Raw genomic sequence first — 24196 nt, 5'->3', positions numbered from 1 at the left:
GAGGAAGCAGGTATTGGAGGATGGAGCAAAATGGAAAAGAAGAAGAATCGAAGAAGAGAAAGAAAAATGTAAACTAGAAGGCAAATCATAAGATACTAAGGAAAAATAAGTGAGGTGGAGGAAAGGAAAGGCAGACGGAGCAATAGGAAACAAGAAAAAGGTGTCAAAGCCTTAATAAGGAGAAAGATAGATGAAATGATTAGCAAGAAGAAGAGCAAAAGCAAAGGTGAAAAGGCAAAAGAAAGTAATAAAGGAAAAGCTGAAAAGAAAACATGCAAGAAAGAGAAAAAAAAACAGAAGAGCGGAAAAGGCAGATCTTGGAGAGAGAAAGAGGAAGAGAAGATTAATCAGAAGAAAAAAGAGAAGAAAAGAGGAACAGGCAGGCGCAGAAGACAGGGACACAAGAGTTGCAGACACACCTACGAAGGCACATATTTACACAACACATACACACACACGCACGCGCGCACTCACACAAAACACATACATAATCAACTACACAAACTAGATACGAGACACAAATAGTAATATAAGAAATGTAAACCAAATGTAACATATAAGTTGTAAATAAATAAACTATTAAAAATAATGCTGGGATATGTCAATTAGTTCACAAAATTTGATCTATTTTCAAGCATAAACAAAAAATTAATTTATAATAAATTTTATAAAAAAATGAGTTTAAAAAGTTATTTTTGAAAAAAAATCTGAAAAAATATGTTACCCAAACATATATATATATCTCATTGTTAGCTGACGTGTATTCGCATTAAAAAAATTTTGTCAAGGCGTAACCACCCCTCATATATTTTATCACCTATCAGTAGAAGATTAGGATCTTTTTTGAAGTAATAGCATACTTTAATAGTTATCGTTTATTTTGACATGGAGGAGTAGTAACTGCGGTTTACGGCCAAATACAAGAAAAAAATATTCAAAAAATTAAAAATTCTTAATTCTTTCTTACGCAAAATCGTCGTAGAAAACATGATTGTCAATAAGAACTTAACATACTAAAAAATTTTTAAAATAAGCTCATATTGATGTTAGAATTATAGATGGAATAGGTACATTTTTATATTGTTATTACAATTTATCATTCGAATAAATACAAATGCGTACATTAAAAATTGTGCTTAAATTTAAAATGCATCAAATACCGTCGTGAGTGAGAAATAAAAGCTGACTGACATTTGTCATTCTATTTAGAATGGAGAGAGAAAGGCACAATAAAAATTTTATGACATCGTAGTCACGCATGCAAATAAGTTTTAAAATACTTGTTATTGTGAAGGACTCATATATTTTTCACATGAACTTCATATTGTTCGTATTTCTAAATATTTTGCTACTCATCGTCAGTTCATATTTAGACTTGCCGCATGAAGGATCGTTGATTCAACAGGATCAAATATAACAATTTTTTAATTTTCTTCCTTTCTTGATTTATTTTATATTGTAAAAAAAACTCCATTTTTTCTATTATCAAGGTAAGATATTGATATTTTTTAAAGATTTTCAGTATATTATTTCCTTGAAGAGAAAGTTTTATTCTGGTGAACATTTTTATGGATTGTTGTTCATCATAAGTGAAACAGAACTGTATTTTTTGTGGTATTCATCAGTATATATGTGTATAATTCCACTGTATATCACACGATGATCCAAAATGGTAAAAATGTGTCAAATTTTTATAAAGATTGGACTATATATAGAATTCTAAATTGTCAGAATTAACTCATCACATGTTTTTTTAATCAGGAAGGAAAAAATATGGCTCTGAATGGAAATCTATTTTTGATTCATCACCAACATACGTCGAAAATATGTATTGAACCGAACATATGCAGAAATTTTGGTAGTTTTTTCTATCGTTTCAGATTAATGTGAATCGCTACGTCTTTTGTACTTGGCGTATTCATACAATTTTCTTTCTATTCAGACAATAATTCGTTAAGTTAAAATTTGAAAACATCAAGGAAAAAGAATAAAAGACCTTTTATTGAAAATTCTTAAAGTATATTTTTTTATTAAAACATAGTTTTTTCTATTTTTAATTTCGGTTAGTCTTCAAAGAAGATCTCTAACAAAGTATTTGCCAGAGTTTTTAATTTCTTTTTCAATTATGAAAATATACTCATATTTTTTTGTAGCCTTAAAAGTTTTTATAATAATCACCATGAAAGTCAATCCGATGAACGTAATCAATCTCCTTCTATCTATATTTCAATCATTAAAAATACCAGATAGTCCCATAAATAATAAGGAGATTGATTTGAAAGAACAACTTGAATCGATTTATTGGACTGAATGAATGTGTTCAATGATATTGAAATGTTTGTAGAAGATACATTTTCAAGAATCATACAAAAATATAGATGCATAAATAGTAGATTAAATTCTGCATAGTATACCCGATATCTTTACTCACCAACAGATGAATTCATAAAAGAGGCAGAAGATTTATCTTATGATTATAAATCAACGGAAGTACAATACTGGAGAAGTGGAAAAACAAAAAATTTGAGATTTGAAAGTGTAAAACAAAAATTTAGAAAAGTAACGTCTATAAAGCAGCTTCGACCCTGGGCTCATGCATTGAATCAAGGTGGTACATAGAGGAAAAAAATTGCTAGAATTTGTGAATTTACATTTAAAAACTTCAAATCTGCAGTTGTTGCTGGACTAATTGTCCACAATCTAGATTTAGGTAAATGGCATTACTAGCGCAATAAGAAATAGGCTCTGAAGTCTTCTGGTTTACGGCTTTAAATCGTTGGTTGAGTCGAATTAAAAAAAACATACATAATAACATCGAGGAAATCAATAAATTTGTAATTAGAAAAACGTTGGAAAGCGTTACGGAATTAGAAAAAAAGCAGATGAATTTGTGGCTGATGTAAAAACAATGTGCGGCAAAAATTGGAATGAAAAACGTATATAATTCAGATCAAACTTGATTCCGGTAGAGCTCTACCAATCGAAGGTGAAAAACAAGTAGAGTGTTTTGTACAGTCAGTTGTATCAACAACTCATAGTTACACGATTCTACTATTAATATCGGGTGATGGAAGATTTCTTTCGCTTCTTTTTTAGTTTTGAAAAAAAAACTGGGAAAGTTGGACCGTAAGTAAGTACTAAATTATTCAAAACAGAAAATGTGTAGACAGGACCTTAAAATTTGAAAAACTTACTTCAGGTAATAACAAAATTATACATTTACTATAATAATCAGAAAAGGTGAAATAAGTAAAAGTACTTTCTATATTTATTTCTAGATCACTTCAAAATTTGCTTGGAAAAAATTGTCTTCCCAAATGTAGAACCAAATAGTATATTATTACTTGATTCTTAGAATGGCCATTGTCTTAAAATAGTAGAAGAACGAACACCTCCAAATGAAATTGTAAATGTAAAAAAATTTTCAATTGGAACGACGGGAAAGATTCAACCACTCGATAAATATGGTTCCTGCATTGATAAAATTATGTTCAGTAGTTTTCGGATGCTATTATGAGAATAAACTACAATATGAAATTACATAACAGAAATAATATTATAAAACTGCAGTCATTAGTCAATAATCAATTTTCATTTCCGTGATTTAAAAATTTGTTTAACTATTCATGATACGCCAGCGGGAATATTGATGAAAAACCTGGAAAATCTAAAATGCCGTTGATTTCGGTTTGGGCGATTCTTGCAAAACACACTTCGAAATAGAGGGTTCGCTGTAGTTGGTGTAAAAAATCACTATGCTTTAAACACTATTTTAAAGATTATCACTATTGTTCCAAATTTGAATCGTATAATAGATAAAACATTTATTTCGCAAGAAATTACTATAAGTTTCTACCTAGACGTAGAAGAAATTTGATTAATATGTCTTTTATCAATTATCTCGTATCACTTCAATAAATTTATTTCATAGTTTGATTTGTTTTAATTATTCTTCTGACTTCTATTACAGCTATCTATATAATCATTTGATTGTTGGTCATATTCCTCATATAGCTATTATTGAAACAATATTTTTTACCCTGGTTAAGTTTATCCTATTTCCTGAACGGTTTCAAATTACTGTTAACCGTGGTAAATCAAGTGCTTATGCTAATCAGGTTTCTTAAATGGTTATTCATAGTATGGAGTAGCATCTGATAATAAGAATTTTTTTCATATTCATTCTTTCAGTATTCCCCTCCAACACACGTTTAAGATTGACAAATTGTGCGGAACATTTTCAGTATGCCAAAGTAAACAAATACTGTTAAAGTATGCTATTATTTCAAAAAAGATTCCAATCTTCTACTGATACATGCTAAAATATATGAGGGGTGGTTATGCCCTGACAAAATTTTTTTAATGCAAATAAACGTTAGCTGACAATAAGATATATATGTTTGAGTAGCATATTTTTTCAAATTTTTTCAAAAATAACTTTGAAACGCATTTTTTTATAAAATTTTTTATAAATTAATTTTTTGTTTATGCTTCAATATAGATCAAAATTTGTGAACTAATTGACGTATTCTAGCATTATTTGTAATATAGATTTTCCAGCCAGTTTGGTTGAAAAATATAATGTTTTTTCCATTAAAAATAACTAAGCCTTGACTTTTTAATATTTCTTAATGTATTTTAATAATATTTAATAAAAAACTCTGTTTAGTGGAATAGTAGGTAAACTAGAATGGCCTCAGCTCAGGGGGTCATCAGCTCACTGAGCTACTCGCTCTGTGGGATTCGCTTGGGGATGATATACGGGAGTCAAGGCGCGCTGGATACCGTTCGTCTGGAGGTATGAATCGACTTCCTGATTCTTGAATTCGGTTCCATTATCCGACAAGAATACCTCGGGCGCGCCAAACCTAGTGACAATTCTCTCGTGTGATTCCCTTGCGATTGTCTTCCCATTGGCTTTGCGTATTGCAACACACTCTACTTAGCGAGTAAACAAGTCTACAAAGACCAAGATGTACTCAAAACCTCGAGAGCTTTTGGGAAATGGACCAGTGATATCACCGGCTACCACCTGCCAGGGTCGTGACACTTGTCTACGACCCATCAGCTCGCAAGGTGCTCTTTGTTCCACCTTGCATTGCTGACACACCGGGCAACTCTTTACGTACTCCCTGACCTGATCATACATCTTATGCCAGTAGTTCGAGCGCCTAGCCCTGGCGAACGTACGCTCTCGTCCTTGATGTCCTGCTGTAGGAGCATCATGGACCTCCTAGAGCACCTGGTGCCTGTTCTCCCTAGGCACCGCAAGCTTCCACGCTTCATCGTTATCGATTGACCCATCACCGTCCTCATCAGGCTGATAATGATACAGCCTCCCTCCCACTACCTTCCAAGTAAGGTGAGAGTGTGGGTCTTGGCATACTTCCTGGTATTGTTGCAAATACCAGGCGTCAGTGGTCTCCGGCCGACTATTTATAGCACTGTCACTGGCATCAGTTTGTAGTATAAACTGACCGATAGGATCGGGAGATTGCAGTATTGGGGCGGAAGTCGTCGCCTCCTGCAACCTCGTGAAAGCTCGCTCTTGCTCCTCCTCCCAAGAGAAACGTACATTCTTCTTTGTCAGGCAGTTTATAGGTTCAGCGGGTATAAAACGGGTATAAAACGTCTATACCACGAGGTCATTCCCATGAATCGCTTCACCTGTTTGACAGTCCGGGGTATTGGATATTCCAATATCGGTCGTATCTTCTTGGTATCTGGTCTTACTCCGTCCTGGTTTACAAGAATTCCCAAGTACCTGACTTCCGTTTTGCAGAAGTGACTTTTGGCTTTGTTGATGGTTAGGCCCGCACCTAGAATTCTCTTTAATACCATTTCTAGGTGCCGCTTATGCTTCTCAAAGGACGACGAAACCACAATTATGTCGTCAAGGTAAGCAAAAGCGAATGGAACCATATCCGGGCTTATCACCTTGTCCATCAACCTCTGGAATATCGCTCCTGCGTATGAGAGTCTGAAGGGCATCCTCTTGAATTGAAAGTGCCCTAATCCAGGTACTGTAAACGCTGATATCGGACGCGATTCTTCCTTTAGGAGAATTTGATGGTACGCACTGCTCAAGTCCAGAGTAGATATAAACTTTGCATCCCTTATCCGACTTAGGATGTCGTTCATATATGGTAAAGGGTAGGCATCAGGTTTGGTAATCGCATTTACCTTTTGATAATTCACGCAAAACCTATATTTTCCATCTGCCTTCTTTACCATTACTACTGGACTTGACCATCCGCTGGTCGCTGGTTCGATAACATCCTTTTCCAGCATATCTTTGACCAGCGTGTGCATTTCCTCTCGCACTCTATTAGAGACTGGGTAGTATTTCTGTTTGATGGGTCGAGCATTTCCAACATCTATTTCGTGCTCAACCCCCACGGCACAGCCTAAAGCCTGACCTCTGTCAGGAATCAATCCATTAACGAGGTCTTCAATTTCCTCCAGCTGTGTCTCCGTGGCCTCCCACAGTCCTACCGGTGCGAGAAATGCCGTACCATCAATTCCAGCCACTTCCATTGTTACTTTCACCTGGGCGTCCTTAAGCCATAATTCATCCTCGTTGGAATCCAAAACTGCGCGGAACTCTCTTACAAAGTTCGCGCCTACGTAGCAGTCGTCCGTGAGCAGTGGCGTAATGGCGACTCTGATTTCCTTCGTGATTCCTCCTACTTTAAAGGGGAACATCACGTGACCAATTATAGGGCATGGGCGCCCATCAGCGAGCCTTGCATCACCCGCTCTGGTCTCATTCAATCCGAGTCCCATCTCCAATGCCAATCTCAGCCCTAATTGACCCATGACCGTGGATGAGGGGCCGCATAGAGTGCTCTAATTTTAAAGTCACCTATGTCTACCAACAACCACCACCTGGGTAATATCCACGAGTCGCATCTTTGCCTCCCTTTGTCGTGCTTTTCAGCGGCTTTTTGCCTTCCGCTGCTGCGACGACGGTGGGCTTGCTTCTACTCGTGGATCCTATCAGCAGAGGAACTTTTTGTGTGAAGAGGCTCTCCCTGGAGTCTTCCCCCTCCTCCACAATTTGTATGTGGCTGTCTGGTCCCTCCAGAATGCTCACTCCTCTATTCTGCCGAAGGTTGGCATCAGGTTCGATCGCCTTCTGCTCCAACATCCCGGTAGGCCCCGGGCTCTCTTGATGCCCTTCCAGGACCTGTTTGGATCTCTGGATCGCCGACAACTTGCTGTTTCCCATCGGTGACCCGCAGCGAGAGGTCGAATCTACTGGAGGCGCGAAGATTACCTCTTCTTTTCGTTCTCCTTGCCGTTTCCCTTGTTGCAATCTGGGCAGAATTTACGACTAAATCCCAGTTTGCCACAAGCGGAACACTGGAGAGGCTTGGTGAAGTCGATCTTCCGCCTCTGTCCTTCTCGCCGCTCGCCAGGAAACCTGGGAGAAGGAGAATTTTTCCTTCCCCCACGCCATCGGCTCTTACGCTGTTCTGGAGGGCTGCCTTGCTTCTCATTGGCCAACTTGCGCAACATCCGCTCGATGCCCTCCAGACGCTCTTCCATCTTCTTATCAGAAGTGGAAGCTTGTGTAGCCGATACCGATACTTGTTCGGTAGGTCTCCTGGCAGGTTTCTCCACGCCCTGTCCGCGCTGCGGATCTCCCTCCTTCTTCGCACGCGCCTTCCCTTCGCTGGCCATTGCAGCGGTTTAGGATTTATTACCAGCCGTTCTTTTGCTCGGCTGGTAGGCGTGCTGAGGGAAGATCGTCGTGTTGGGGTCGACGAACACACGTGGACGACGACCGTAAGATTAGGTGTTCTGTACCTCGGTGCCGTCCTGTTGAATTCGCGTATCAACTTCATCTCGCTCCGACGCAGCTGAATTTGGATGTTTGGGAGGAGGTTTGCATGGAGTAGGTCTAATAACCGCTCCAAGGGCATTGGTGGTTCTAGTCTATTGACAAGAGCCACCAGGTTGGTCACGTAGTCTCGCACTAGTTCGTCCTCACCCTGGAACCGGTTCTGGGCTTCCTGCAACAGCCTTTGTTGCTGTTGCGTACTAGTGCCGAACCAATCCCGGGCGTCAGCGACGAACTCTGCATAACTAAGCCACTGGTACTTGTTGTTATCGTACCAGGTCCTCGCGTTACCTTCGAGGATCTCTGATACGGAACAAAGCACTTCGTCATCAGTTAGCCCTGCGCCCACTCGCAGATCTTCCAACCTTGACAGAAACGTATCTACGCTCTGTGCCCTACTGCCCGCAAACCTCAATTTCCATCCGCGAACAATTTTCCCAACATCTCAGGTTGTGAGAGCCCTGAGGATAGTGGAGGACCGGTGCCAGATGATCCGCTTCGACTCCTCTGTCGAACAGGTGCGGATCTCCCATAATCTTCCGTGGTCTTGGAGGAGCCGGTGTGCTTTCCGGAATCCCAGAATCGTAGTGACAGGTGAATGTGTCCTGAAAGTCCACATTACGTCCGGAGCGCGGTTGAACTGAGTTGCGCTGAGAAGAACGGCTAGCATTGGCCATCTCGTGCATTGCGTCTTCCAGCTCTCGTATGCGTAGGCGCATGTCCTGTGCCTCGCGCTCCGCACACACCTGTATTCCCTGCAGAGTCTGAAGGGTTTCTAGGATTCAACCAACCAGCTTGCGGTTGCGGTCGACTCCCTCCTCCAGGTACTCTATTTCCCGGAAAGCTTCACTCAAGGATAATTCTTCCTGAGGTTCCCTCCGGGTGCAGGATTCCTGCGACCTGAGAACCGGATTGCTCCGCCTCCTCTCCCCCTCCTCCTTCTCCTGGATGCGCAGGGCCATCTGGATGAGGTCATCCTCTTCTTGGCGGCTGGCTTCACCCTCAGAGTCCTCATCCGGGCAGGCGAATGTCCTTGACATATCTGTCAAGGATATTCCCCCTCCCCCTATTAATGATCCTCAGGGGACGGTCGCTGTTCTCGTTTGCGCTGTGGGTTTCCAACTCGTCACAGACTGTGTTGAGCCACGCTTGTCGGGTGCACCTCCTGCGCCCCGCCACCTCTTTACTATGCGTGGTCTCTTCGAAATCTTTGACGGTGTATTCTCCTAGCAACCATCTCTCAAGCCTAGCCGCCTGCTGGATGACACTTCCATCCCTGCGCAGCTCTAAATCCGCCAAATAGCTTTCGCGCTGTGCGGAGGTCAGCTCTAATGCCTAATTGTCGATCTGAGCTGGCAACAGAGCCATCTTACCTCCGCACGGGTGTAGGATGCGGTCGAGCTTTGAAATTATCGGCCTAATCAACCACTACCGCTTCCTATCACCCAAGGTATGAGCGGAGTATACACTATTTAGTGTAACTACCCTTAATGCCTCCTTTTTATAAGGCACAAACTCGCGAGATTATGAGCGCGTGCAGTCTCCGCAAACTATCTATAAATATTATAAAAATATCCTACCTAAGGTCGGAGCCTGCTGTTTGCTTGCTCCGCCTGGCTAATATTTTCTGGACTGCACGCTTGGGTCGCGCTCTCTGCTTTTATCGTCGTTCAGGTGCTTCCAATCCCCTTTATCCACCAAACTTTGTCTAAAATAGGTTAACACGTGATTACTCCTAACGACCTAAAATCACTTCGACCCACTTATAATTATCGCTTTCGGCCCTTTTTACAATCAACTTAACGATTGTTTAATAAAAAGTTCGAAGTGATTTCGTTTTTTCCCCAGCAGAGGGCGTACCGCTCACGATCTCGCTCAAATCTTCCTAATCGCTCGCGCAATCGTCTCTCTCTCTCTCTCTCTCGTGCGTCGATTAGCTTCGACGCATAATCCTATTCGCACTAAACGGGTCTTAATACCAGTTGGGCGCCATGTAACGGGGGAGATTATCTTAAAAATGGAAAATTTATATAAGAACAAATTCCCACGATGCAGAGCAAACCGCCCCTCCGTTAAACACGTATGTTAGTACGTGTATTCGCCTTAACGTCAGATGATTTATCCTAGTTGTCTTCTGTTAAATGGAGTTAAACTCACCTTAAGTCACGTGTCTTGTGACACTCGTTGAGTTTTAAGTGTGAGCGACTTTACTCCTATACTTCTTAATCCCCTATATGTAATTGGATTGAAACCTAAGCTTTTTTCAATTACTTAAGCTACTAGGAAAATTAAATTATGAAAACGGCGAATAAATTTCACAGGCTTTAATTAATAAAAATTACTACAGTCTTTGTAAGGCCGAAAGACTAACGCACGCGAATAGGATTTTACCATTAGTTATATTCGGTGAGAAAGAGAGAGAGAGAAGATTCGAATTATACCGCGAACTAACGCTCGACGCGAATACAAAAAATAACGCTATCACGAATATACAAAATACTGAATGTATTTTGTATCGCTTAATATGACGAAAGGTGCACCTACCATGCGGTGCAATTACGGTGATCAGCCGTAATTGTTGTTGCAAAAAATATCAACTGCCGCAGCCCCTTGATTATCAGCTGCGCTGCCTCGATCTGCCTCAATATAACTTTGTTGCTGCTTCTGTACTGCTGCTATTATCTGTCACGGAAATGCCGTTGCACTCACGTCTGTAATTAACCCAAAAAAAACTTTATTTTTGCGCAACAAAGTGCAAAACACAAATCGGCGGTAAACTCTCGTGAACAGCTGGGGCGAAACTGCCTATTCAAAAGATCGCGCGCCCCCTCTCTCTCTTAACTATTAGAACTAACGCGCGAGAAACAGAATCGCGAACGGTTCGATTAATTAAATCGACTACCGTTGCAATATAAAATTGGTATATAATGAACTTTTTTATATTATACACTAATTATAATAAATATTATATATATTTATTATAATTAGTATATGATGAATTTTTTACAGTTTAACGTGTGTGTGTGTGTGTGTGTGTGTGCATGCGCGCGCGTGTGTCATCTACCGAACATGCTTTAATAACAAAAGTGCAACTACCTGTGAATACTAAGATGAAGTAATAAACTTCTTTACTTATAAAAATACAAAATTTATTATGAAAACTATTATTAAATTTATTATACAATATATATATATATATATATATATATATATAAACTTAACTAATGCTGCTGCTGTCATCGTCAGCGAAAAATTTCACCCTTTTATAGCGCGATCCACCGTCCAGCCAATCGCTTACAAAAATTAGCCTTTTTTTGCCTGCGATGACTGTATGAAGTAGTTCACTGGTAGTGGTGGTGACGCCAAACGATGTCGAGGGCTACTGGCTGTTCGTTTCCGTCGGAGACCTTGATCGGGATCGGAATAACCGACGCACAACTTTGAGAAGCTGTCTCATCCTCTAAAAATTTTCCGCAGATAAAAAAAAACATGTGTGTCTTATGTTTCAATGTGCTACAACGTATTAAAAAACGAATGAAATAGGCAAGGGACGCCTGGACTACTCGTACCATCTCTGTTAGAGTTCTTGGGTAATCGTGCTGGTGATTTATCTACCTGGGTTATAAACATCGCAGTGCTCAGTGTGCTTGTGATTTACGTACCGGACATGTAAAGCTTGCAACGCTCAGCGTTTTTATGTTATAGTGCTTGGAATTTACTTATTTGGAGCACAAACCTCGATCACTCAACATTTGTTGGGATAATGTGCATGTGATTTACTTCCCAGAGATGCATAGGTCGCCGCGTTCAATGTCATAGGGTTCCCGTGCTTGTAATTTATCTATCTGGGTTATAAACCTCGCATGGATCAGCTTTATTGAGATAAAGAGATTGTAATTTACCTTACTGACATCTCTAGGTCGCAGCGCTCAGCTTTGTTGACATAAAGTGTAGGAGATTTACCATCCTGACGTATAAAGCTCGCAGCTCTAAGCATTCATGGGTTATAGTGCTTCTGACTTACCTATCTGAGATGTAAACGTCATATCGCTCAGCTTGCTTCGATTATGGAGCTTGCGATTAACCTCCCACATATAATGCTCGCAGCGTTCACCGATTTTGGGTTATAGTGCTTATGATTTATATCTGACATAGAAGGCTCGCTGTGCTAAACATTCTTGGGTTCTAGTGCTTGTGATTTACCTTCCTGATATCGAATGTTCACAGTATTTAGCGTTCTTCGGTTATTATGCTTCTGATTTACCTACCTGGGGTATAACACCTTGCATCGCTCAGCTTTATTGGGCTAAAGTCTCATAATTTACCTCCCTGAAATATAAAGCTCGCAGCACTCAGCATTCTTAGGTAATAGTGTTTGTGATTTACTTCTCTGACATAGAAAGCTCGCATCGCTTAGTTTTATTAAAGTATAGAACTAGAGTAGAATTGGAGGTGGAATAGAATTGGAGTATATCGCTCAGCTTTTTCGGGGTCTGTTCCTTGGTTTTTTGGTTTGAAAAACTGGTTCTATAATGTCTTGTGCATTTTTTCGTGGTCGACCTGAATGTCTTTTGGAAGTTGTAATTTCTAGTGGCGTATTAAGGATTGGCACAGGTTGGCTTTCAAGAGTTTGTTTCTGTCGATTCGAAATCACATTAGTGCTAATACATGTGTCTGATTTATCTACTATTAAACTTTTTATCTCATATAATTAACTTTTCACAATAGCATCAATTAATTAAATGCGTTTATTTAGAGAAGTGGTTGTATCCTGCATGCAGTGTTTTCGTGTTCAAATTGAGTAAAGCTCTACTTTTATATAAAAAATCATTTCCGATTATTCCTTCTAGGGTAATAGGAAAATCATTTGAGACAACTTCAAACCTTCTTGGTAAAGTAAATATTTCGATAATGGTATAACTTATTGTTTTATAAAGCTTTCCATTTATATCTTTAATAATCAACTTATTAGCGGTTTTGACAAGCAGTTCTTTTGCGACGAATCGTCTCTTAATTATGCTAATATCGGAGATAGTACTTATTAGAAATTGTCTAGTGTATTCAAACTCTGAATTATATATTTTTATGTATACATATCATTAATGACATGTAGATCTATGTTTTTAATCTTTCTATTCTCTTTAAAATGTTCATTTTCTAAAAATCTCAAAGGACTAACAATTCTTGATGAAATTAAATATAATTTATCAAAATAAGTTTTTGCGTTGATTTAGTTCAAGAATTTATAACTTATGACACCGTTACAAGGTAAATCGTATTTATCTTCAATAACATAAAATTCTATTACATGTCCTAATATAGCCATATCTGCACTATATTTCACTTCTACATCTTCTGTAAGTATTCCAGACAACATAATGCTTTTGTTTAAATGATTCAGTAATTCTTACGGAACAGTAGCATGTTTTAAAACATTTATTGAGGTACTTGAGTTAATCAAAAATTATAGTTCGTTTTTCGTTAAATGGCTATTTATGGCAAGGATCAGACTTTTTGGTTCTAATTCTTCGCAATAATTTCTTACTACATTAATTTCTAACATATTTACGGGATTATGTGATAATGCGTCAGCAGCTGAATTAGAAAATCCAGGATTATAAATTATTTTAGTCATATTGGGATATCTAAAATCACTATTTGTGTACTCTTGTATTTAGGTCGGCTGTTTTGAACCAAACCAGAGGTTGATGATCGGTTATTGTAGTAATTGGTCTATCTCAATACTTTGTACAATGGCTAAAGTTTCCTTTTTACATACCTCGTAGTTAAGCTCAGGATCTTATAAAACTCAAGAAAAGTAACCGATGGGACGATCAGAATCGATAGGTCCTTCTGATAGAATTTCAACTATTGTTAAACCTGAGGCGTCAGTTCTAATAGTGTATCTTTGTGACAAATCAGGAAATTGTAATAAAAGAGTTACATAGCATTTCTTTTAAATCTGCAAAAGTTTTCTTCGGCTCTATCATTTCACTCAAATTTTACGTCCTTTTATAGTAATTTAGTGAGGAGTTTCGCTGTTGCACAATTTTTTATGAATCATCAATAGTAACATACAAGGCCAAGGAATCCACGAACGCCTTTCACATTTTTAGGTTTTGGAAAATCTCTTACTGCTTCAACCTTCTTTAGATCAACTTCTAACCCATCCTTGCAATTACATGACCAAGATATGTATCTTTACGCTTCAAAAATTTGCATTTGTTTATTTATAATTTTAAACTAGCTTTCTTTAGCTATTCTATAAGTAATTTGAACTTTTTATCATGTTCTTCAATAGTGTCTGCGTAAATTACTATATCATCTAGATACACAAATAATTTTACTCCTTGAAAATCTCGAAGAAGTGTATCCATTAAACGTTGAAAGGTAGCTGGTGCATTTTTCAATCTGAAAGGTATTCTAACGAAATCACAATGGCTGAACGGCGTACTAAAGGTGGTTTTATGAACATAGTCGGCGTGCATTTGAATTTAAAAAAATTCCACGACTATATCTAAAACGGTATAAAATTTAGCCCCTCTTACTTGATCGAAAATATTAGTTATATTTGGAATAGGATAAGAATATGCGATAGTTTTCTCATTTAATTCTCTCATATCAAGAACCTAATCTGTCGTTTTCATCATTGGCTTTTGGAACTATCCAGATAGGTGAATTATATTCGGATTTTGATTCTTTAATTTTCTGATTCAAACTTTTAAGAGTTTGTCTATATGATATTTTAATTTGTCCTTCATTACATGCGGAAACTGATATTGCTTGCAATTGATCGTTTCATAGTCTGTGGTCTTAATTTAATGAGTAACTAAAGCGGTACCTGGTAATTTGTTGATACGTCTTGCGACGCCTCCTATTTTCCTTTATAAAATTCCGAAACTCAAGCTCTTAAAGATTCTCAAATTTTGTGAACGCCAGCAAAAGTCATTGCACTTTCATGAACTCTTAGACAGGTGGCAAACTAAAAAGTCTTACTCTGCAAATTACGATGAAGATTAAGATTACAAGTAACACACCTATTTACAACCTTACAAAGTCTAAAAGCCCAAAGAAAACATCGAACTCCAAGACATAGTTATGTACCCATCCACACAAAAACCTAAATTATTATCCTTACCTATCCTGACTGAACTACCCCCTTCTCTTCAAAAAACAATAATTAATACCTCAAACACTAAACCACTATATAGATTGTTTTCTTTAGACACTTAACCTTAACAATTCTTATCTTGATACCTGAAATAAAATACGAAGATAGAAGAAGGACACATTATACAGATAACAATTTTTTTTATACATATTATAATTTATTAAACAATTACACTACATTTACCTCCGTGCGATACACTCCGGAGCCGAAGGATGCTAATACAAATGTAATTTAATGCAACACGCACATAACACTTATATACAACTACACTCATATCGATGCATTATACTAGGTCCAATAAATAAATTGTGATAACCACTAAACATTTCCATATACACTCGTCGGAATCCATTGCAGTATACCTGAAATTCTGAAACTAACAAAAGGCAAAAGAATTAAATAACTCAACAATCCAAACATCAACACACAAACTATGTACTTACGCATATTCGCCGATACCTCCTCATTCCCGCTTTGACCTCAGCAGGAGCAGGCAAGCTACTCCTCCTAGCCCGTTTTATAGCACAAGCATGCTACCATTCCTCGAACTATAATTTAAATAAACATATATACACACATAATAGATTATATATTTTAACGGGGTAACACCGTTTAATTATTTTTATTCGCGCGATTTTCTTGAAAGGGCGAATGTAATCATTTATGCTCAAAACACAATCCGGAGAGCATGGGGAGGCAAGCGTCAGTCAACCAGTAATTCTAATTAACCTATAAGAAAGTGAGTGGAAGCAAAAAGAAGTAAGCGAGTCGAAAACACTGGTTAGTAACATGAACAGAACCTTTTATTATCACTTAAATGCTACATAAGGTCGGCCCGCGCGTCTGTTTACATCGACGCTCGCTCATCGACAACACGTATTGTCGGGACGCTCGCTGCTCTTCGTTATTGGAGCCGTTACATGCACGCTTCGAATATGATAAATCGGTTGTTAATCATGCAACCGCGATTGCGAGATTAAGCTGGCCAGCTTACCTTGATATTGCAGACGTTCGAAGGAAACGATAGAATCACACTCTGCGAGAGGACAGTTATTGTTAGCGTCGCGGGTCGCGAATGCGCGCACACGCGGCTTCGCCCTCGATGGCGAAGCCTCACACACTCTGCCGGTCTCGTGGAGGGCGGCGTTTCTCCGCCGGCTCAGGTCTCTCCTTTCGTAGGCACACAGCACCTTGTCAACTGCGATCACTCTCCCGGATCAATGGCACGGATGATCTTCGTCTGTTTTCGGTGTTGGCGGCACGTAGATCGGTAGTAGCAAAACAACAAAAGCGGGCGAGCGGGACGGTGGTCAAAGCTTCACTAGTTCAATTCCAATCGCGCGCGTTCCGTCTGCTCGCGCGCCGAATTCTTTCGTTACGTTTTTCGTTTCCCCGGTAGGTGCTGCCCCCGCAGGCAGCAATTAGTTTATATTATTAGCGCTAATTTGACGTTTACCGTCACAATACACATATAGTACATTAAATATACACATAAATACTCACGTTGACAAACGAATATTTCTAAAATATGCCCACGAAGCGAAATACAACCCAACGAAAACCAACTCAATACTCACTGTATTGTAAAAATTTAAGAGCTTAAACATTCGAAACTACAATAACTTTTTTACATTTTTTATTTTTATTTAACAAAGGATATGTATTAACCGCAACATCTTGGGCCCTGAGGTGTTACATCTTACGACGCCTCCCAAATTCCTTTATAAAATTTCGAAACTCAAGCTCTCAAAGAAACTCAAATTCTGTGAACGTCAGCAAAAGTCATTGCACTCTAATGAACTCTCAGACAAGTGGCAAACTAAAAAGTCTTATTCTGCAAATTACGATAAAGCGAGCAAAACCTACTTAAAATTGCAAATATCGGAAATTTAACGAAATTCGGCAGCTACAAGAGCCTGCAAAGCGCCGTAGCAAGTAGTTCGTAAGAGTTCAAGTTAAAACCTGCATCTCAGATCTTTGTTCCACACCTATACGAAAATCTGGTGTATTTGGTAATTGCAACTGTAACGTGTTTAACACATATTGTTAAATTTTAAATAAACACTACTTGGTTAGTAAATATTCAACTAGTCATTTTCTGTATTTTTAAACCTAATCTACGAGACATCTCTACAATAAGATTCCAGGTATTATTACACTCATTCATTCATTTCTCTGCTTTCTTTTGTTCATACTTCTACGCCATATATAAAATATATATAGAAAATATAAGTGAGTCTTGCCCACTAGATTTCATATTGGTAAGTCTTCAATGTTAGGTTTGACGGATAGCTAACGTCCAAGACGTAACATTGTCGCCAGGCAGATAAAAAATATTTCCATTTCATTCACCTAATTTGTTACATAACTTTTCTCTTTTTCATCTAAATGATTAAGGTCTAAGTAATCCTCCACCTTTACATTTAGGTTCTTATTGTCATTTTCCATTACTAGGTCAACAAAATTGTGGTCATCGAGATCTTTAAATTCATTGATATCGAGTTCTTGAATCACTCCGTATTCCTCTATAGAGAACGTACGTCGTATAGCTAAACTAGTATCTTTCTAAGATTCCAAATTTATAAATATGTTCGAATTTCGGTTAATTCCAATGATGTTTATTCCAGAAGTAATATCTTCATTCTCTAATATCACGAACAAACGATGACAGTTTGCAGTAATTGTATCATTTCGAAAGTCGAATATTGCTTTCGAGTCTTCAAAAAACAAAGCTCATAATATTCCTCTATTTCTTATCTCGAAGCCGTTTTCCACAACGTAAAAGATGACATATATTCCGCATAAATGGATTTCAGTACTTCCTAAAGTTGTATGTACTCCATTAGCGAAACCTTTTATGAGAGTTATTTTTGCTTGATCTATTTCATTATCTCATGGAACTAAATGTTGCTTTATTATATTAATTTCTGATCATGTATCTGGCAATAAAAATTCTTTACTGTCCTATAAATTTAGAATTCTAATTTTTCGACAATATCTCTTAGGTAATTTGTTGTAGAGTTTAATATTGTGAAGTGGAGATTAGGCAATATATTATATCAATCATCTGTAGATACAGTACATGATCTGATAATATAAATTTTCTCCTTTAATAGTCTACCATCGTTTGCTTACAAGAAAAATAGTTTGTACCAAATAAACCATCACTTTGCATAAGAAAATCTTCTGGTACCAAGTGAAAGTCCGTAGATATTTCTAATATAGTTAGTTGGATTACTGCTAAGGTAGGAATGGCCAACAATAAACGTCGTTTTGAATGATCGATTAGATTCAAATGTTCTAAGGCTAATCCAATTTTAAATAAGTTAGTGTCAGATTCAGTATCTAACATGATATTAATCATTTTTCCATTTTCGTGTGTGACACAAATTAAAGATGCTTTTGCAAATACTTTTGTTATCGAGGAATTTGATGATTGAATGCTTTCTTCTTGTTTTTTATTTTGTTCAACAGAATAAACTTGTAATTGGAAAAGAAACGTTTTTGTCAAAAGGTATGTAATTCTGTGTGTATTCTCGTAAAATATTAACATTATATTGGTCAATTTCTCTTTTATTAATAATTAAATGAATTTTATTTTAGGATCGATTTTTAAAATCATTAAAATAAAATGATTATGAACTTTTAGTGTGTAGTTTTCAAAATCTATGGTAGCTTTAGTGTCCTCAAAAAAGTGCTTAAGATTTATCTCCCTGACGTAATAAGCGGGCAGTGCTCCATCTTTTTGAATTACAGTGTTTATATTGGTCTTATCTATGAACTTATTTTCACTGTATTACGTCAACCCGCTAAAATCATAAATCTGCACCTATCAATTAGAATATTAAGCGGCGCCACCTCGCGTATTGTTACGAATGCGATTTATAATGTCATCAGTTCATCAGTTCGACATTATTGCTTAGTTTAATAGATGGGATGACAGCAAAAGTTGTATTGCTTTAATTTCTTGTTTACGTAGACGAGCTCGAACCGTGTTAGATAGTTTCGAACATGGCTGTGTAAATTTTGTAGATTTACCCTCAAAATTAGACCTTCGTTTTAGCAATAGTTTTCAGGCATTACATAGTTTTTCGTTCTTTCAAAATAGACGTCAGCAAACGAATGAGGATTTCGCTGAACTGACTATGAATTTGGAAAGATTAGCGAGATCAGTATTTGCTCGTTCTCCACCAGAAGAGCAGGATAAGATTGATTGTTCGACATTAATCCTTGCTCTTCTTGGTGATTCTATTCGCGTACAGTTACAATTAGAACATATAGTCTCTTTAAAAAATGCTGTCGCTCGTGCTTTTGAAATAAAAGCTATTAGGGAACAAAATCGTAGATTAACCCTACAGGTTCCATCACCGTTGCTTGGTTTTGCTCCTGCTATCCCAACTGCGACTGTCCAAAATTTTTATCAACAACAAAAACCTCTTCCCAGTAACCAGCATGCCCCCACTAACAAGGAAAGTACCCCAGGTGTCCCTCTCCGATTTCAATAATACTGAGATATGTTATAGTGCATCAAAAAATAAAAGACACGTATTTTTTTTATCGGTAGATATGCACTTTAAGGGGGTGAAAACCAGCCTGGAACGTTACCATCAAAATCACATTTTTTTCAATATCCCCGGTTCTATTCAACATTTACCAATAAAACAAAATGGAAAAGAAATGCCATGAAAAACGCAACAACAGCATATAGGTTTCGATAATAAGGGTTGCACCCCTTAGATTTAATAGGGGTAAAACTGTATTTTCCTAGTATTTTTTTCGTGTAAAATTTTACAGAACTGTTACAAAAATATAAAAAAAATGTTTTTCAAATACAAAATGACAAAAAAAAGGTGACCTGTTTCGGTGTTTCCGCATAATCTTTTGTTACGGGGGTGAACTACCCCTAAACCCTATTATAAAGCAGTCTAGATAAATAATACAATAAACAAATCCCCGATTTTGCTAAAATTGTGGTATGTTACAGAGCACTGAAAAAGTAGGGAATACGTATCTTTAATCAGCTAATATTCAATTAATTTTCAATAACTTTTATGAACTTTCACAATTAGTTTTATTCATTCTTTAAATAATGAACAATAATGATAGTCTTCAAAAAAGTGTTTGAAGCATAAAGATTTTTTACACCAAGCACAGCGAACTATTACAATATTACTGCAGCCTTCAATCTCGCAATGCGTTTTGCAAGAATCGCCAAAGCTGAATTCGACAGAGTTCTCAAATTTTCCAGGGTTTACATCAAGGTAACCACTATTTACCAAGAATATTTATAAGATTTTTATATCTTGGGGATGAAAATTGGTTGTGGACTAGAGATTTCAGTTTAATAATATTATTACGTTTATACAATTGCATATCATAATCCATTAAAATTACTTTGTCTGAAAAATGTCTAACATAATTTTTCCAAATGCGAAAGCCAAATACGTCTAAAGGTTTAATTTTTCCTGTAGTTCCTGTAGGAATTTTTTTTATATTTACTTCTTTATTAAGAGGTGTAACTTCTTCTACAATTTAAGGACAATGTCCACTCCAAGAATCTAATAATAATATACTTTTAGGACCAACTTTCGGAAAATATATTTTTTGTAATCAAATTTTAAAATGTTCTGAAATACATTATGTTTTTTAATGTTGTTGTATAGTTTACGGGTATTCTCTTAAAAATTTTACTTTCGGTAAATAAATATAGATAAATACCTGAAGTCAGTTTTCCAGATTTTTATGCTTCAACATATACATTTTTAAGTCGAAATAAATTAGATTCAACAACTGGTCCAAACTGGCCACTTTTTTCTTTTAAAACTAGGAAAAGTGGCGAAAGTAATTCTCCATCACCTGATATTAGAGGCTGTATTGTATAACTATGTGTTGTAGACGAAACTGATTGTCCAACACACTGCACCTGTTTTTCTTCTTCAACAGCTAATGTTCTACCAGAATGTATCTCTAACTGGAATCCACTTTGATCAGAGTTGAATACAATAATTTTCCATTCCTTCCTCTTCTGCACATTTTTTAACATCAGTTACAAATTCGTTTGCATGTTTTTCTAACTCTGCGGCACTTTATAAAGTTTTTCTGGTTACGAATTTATTAATTTTTCTTGATACTATTCTGTGTGTTTTCTTGAAACGATTAAGCCAGTGACTCGAAGCTTTAAATCTAATATCTTCATAGCCTATCTTCTTTTGAGCTTGTAATACCCATTTACGTAAGTCTGAATCATGAACAATCAATCCCACTTCAATTGCAGTTTTTAAATTTTCCAATGCAAATTCATATATTCTAGGAATTTTCTCTCTATATGTCCCTTCTTTATTCAAAGCATGAGCCCAACGTCATAACTGCCTTATAGAACTTACTTTCTTAAAGATTTGTTTCACTGATTCAAGACTCAAATTTTTTTTTGTTTACTGCTTCTCCAGTATTCCACTGCTTTTAATTTATAATCATATGATATATCTTCTTCATCTTTAGTACATTCATTTGTTAGTGAAAAAGGACGATTTGGAAAGTGATGCAAGACTTCATCTTTAACAATTTCAGCTTCCATATCTTTAAATGTTTCTTGGAAATCTAACGTTTCATCTGTTATTATTTCCACTTCATTAAAATCATTCATTGCATCTAATAAAATCGTTTCAATTTTATTTGCGACCTCAATTTCTTTAAAGTTAACTTGACTTTTGGGAATATTTAAAGATTGAAAAGCCGTAAGAACAATATTGATCACGTTTATTGGATTCATTTTCATATTGAATCCTATAAAATTAATTAATTACTTCTAATAAAATAAAAATTAAAGTCTATTTTTAAATAAATAACTATAAGTATTCAAATATAATATATATAATCAAATAAGAATTACATCTAAAAAAAAAATTTGTAATTAAATTATTAAATTTATATGTATATTTATTAGACTTATCTTTATAGTAATAATAAAAGTGAAATCACCAGTTTAAATTTATATACGACAATTATATTCTAATAACAACACAAAATAAGTTTTTCAAAAAATGTATTTAAAAGAAATATTAAAAATGATTAAAACAATTAAATCTACTAAGCACGAAAAGTAGACTGAACGTTTTTAAGACGTATAAAATAGTCCTATGTGCGCGCTGCTCCCGTAGATCCTTTTGCGTTCAAAGGCCAGAAGATCTACGGGTATTACGCCAGCCATCACCAAAATAGCCTGCGCAGAGACTGTTCGGTAGGAGCATGCGATTCGCAGTGCGCCCTGTCTCTGTACCATCATCATCGTCTTACAGTATTTCTTTGTCTTCAGAGAGTCTGCCCATATTTCTGCACCGTATAGAAGGATCGAGTGGACTGTCGCCATTAACAGTCGTCGTTTCCCCGATCTCGGTCTCGTCGTATTTGCCATCAGACGACTCAAGAATGCTATCCTCTCTGCCGCTTTCCGGGTTGTTTTCTGTATATGAGGCCAGAAGGGCATCTTCGTATCGAGGGTTACCCCAAGGTACTTGACTTCCCTCTTGGGGAAGCGTCTTCTCGTGAGAAACATCAGTTCCGTTTTTTCTGTTGCGAGTTGTAGTCCGTGGTCTGTCATCCATCGTCCGACTCATCTCATGGTCTGGTTCAACGCCAGCTGCGCCAGCTCGTGGGACCTCTCCGTAATCACCGCCGCCACGTCATCAGCGTAGACGACGAGGGTCACTCCCCAGTATCGATCCCTGTGCCACTCCAGCGGTGATCTGTCTTGTTAGTTGTCCTTCGATCATCTCATACGTTATCCGTCTATTTTTTAGATGATCCTACACAACACGAAGCAGGTATGGTGGAATCCCGAAGTTGCTTTTCAGTGCCTCCAAGATATCCTTCCACCTGGCCGAGTTAAAGCATTCCTAATATCGAGCGTTACCAGCAATACTAAAGGTCGCGCTGCGTAGCAGTGTCTGTCTAGATCCAGGAAAGAGTTGACCACCTTTTGGATCGCTCCAATCGTCGATTGACCCCTCCTGAAACCGGACTGCAAATCGGATAAACCTTTTCCGGTCTGTATATCGTCCATCCATCTCGGTCTCAGTAATTGTTCAAAGAGTTTACCAGTCGTGTCAAGTAAACTCAACGGTCCGTAACGATCATCATTATTATTATTAATATTATTATTATTATTATTATTATTATTATTATTATTATTATTATTATAATTTTTTTTTTATGGTGGTAAAAAAACAGGATAAATCCTCATGGACCATAACGGTTGGAGTGTGACGGAAGTTCACCGAAGCTACCCACCTACACTCTCCCACCCGCCGTGTGACGTAACTCGCTGATCCTCTCAGACCGGGCTGTTTCAAGCGATCTATCAATCGAACGCAAGGAGCCTCCGGGTCGTCGAAGACCAGCTGACCGCCCAAATCCCGCTTCTCTTCAACCGGAGGGTAAACCGTCCGGGGAAGAGTAGTAAAGTCCACCTACACCATTCTCCAGCGGGGAACCGCGTAAGCATTACTTCCCGCTGGAGAACCGCGTCAAGTCCTCTCGTTGTCCACGGGTCCTGTATCGTTTCGTTACGTCCGTTTATTCACATTCATCCATTTGTTCATACCATTTACTCTCGCATTCTTCTCGTCTAACACTCGACTTCCAGGCAACCGTCCGCCTTTTTCCCTCGTAGGATAGTCTCAACGTACGTTGCCGTTACCGTCCAGTAGTCTTTGTCTTGTAGCATCTTTGCCACAATGTTGTTGGGCGTGATGTTTCCAAGTGTCGTCTCCAGTCTTTGCCTTTCGTCGTTCCAGTGTGAGCATTTGAAAAATGTATGCTCTGCGTCATCATATTTGTGTCCACAGTATTTACAGTCGGCGCTGTTAACTTTGTCTCTGTCAAACAGATATTTCCTGAAGTACCCGTGGCCGGTAAGAAACTGAGTCAGGTAAAAATTCACTTCCCCAAATTGCCTCTCCGTCCATGGTCTCAGGTCGTCGATGAGTCGTCTAGTCCATGCTCCGTTCGTGCTCATCCTCCATTGTTTGTTCCAGTCCGTCATCGTCCTAGTTCTTTCGCCCTGGGCAGCTTCCGTTCTGGTCATGTCACTGTTTCGTTCGTACACGCGTTTCCGCTCTCTGGCGAACATGTTTATCGGGATAACCCCCGCCACCACCAGGACAGCCTCAGCCGAGACTGTC

The sequence above is a fragment of the Phymastichus coffea genome, unplaced genomic scaffold (genome assembly GCF_024137745.1).
Source record: "Phymastichus coffea isolate CEN01 unplaced genomic scaffold, Cenicafe_Pcof_1.1 PCOF00017, whole genome shotgun sequence".
NCBI classification, from domain to species: Eukaryota; Metazoa; Arthropoda; class Insecta; order Hymenoptera; family Eulophidae; genus Phymastichus; species Phymastichus coffea.
Note: the sequence above shows the minus strand (reverse complement) of the source record.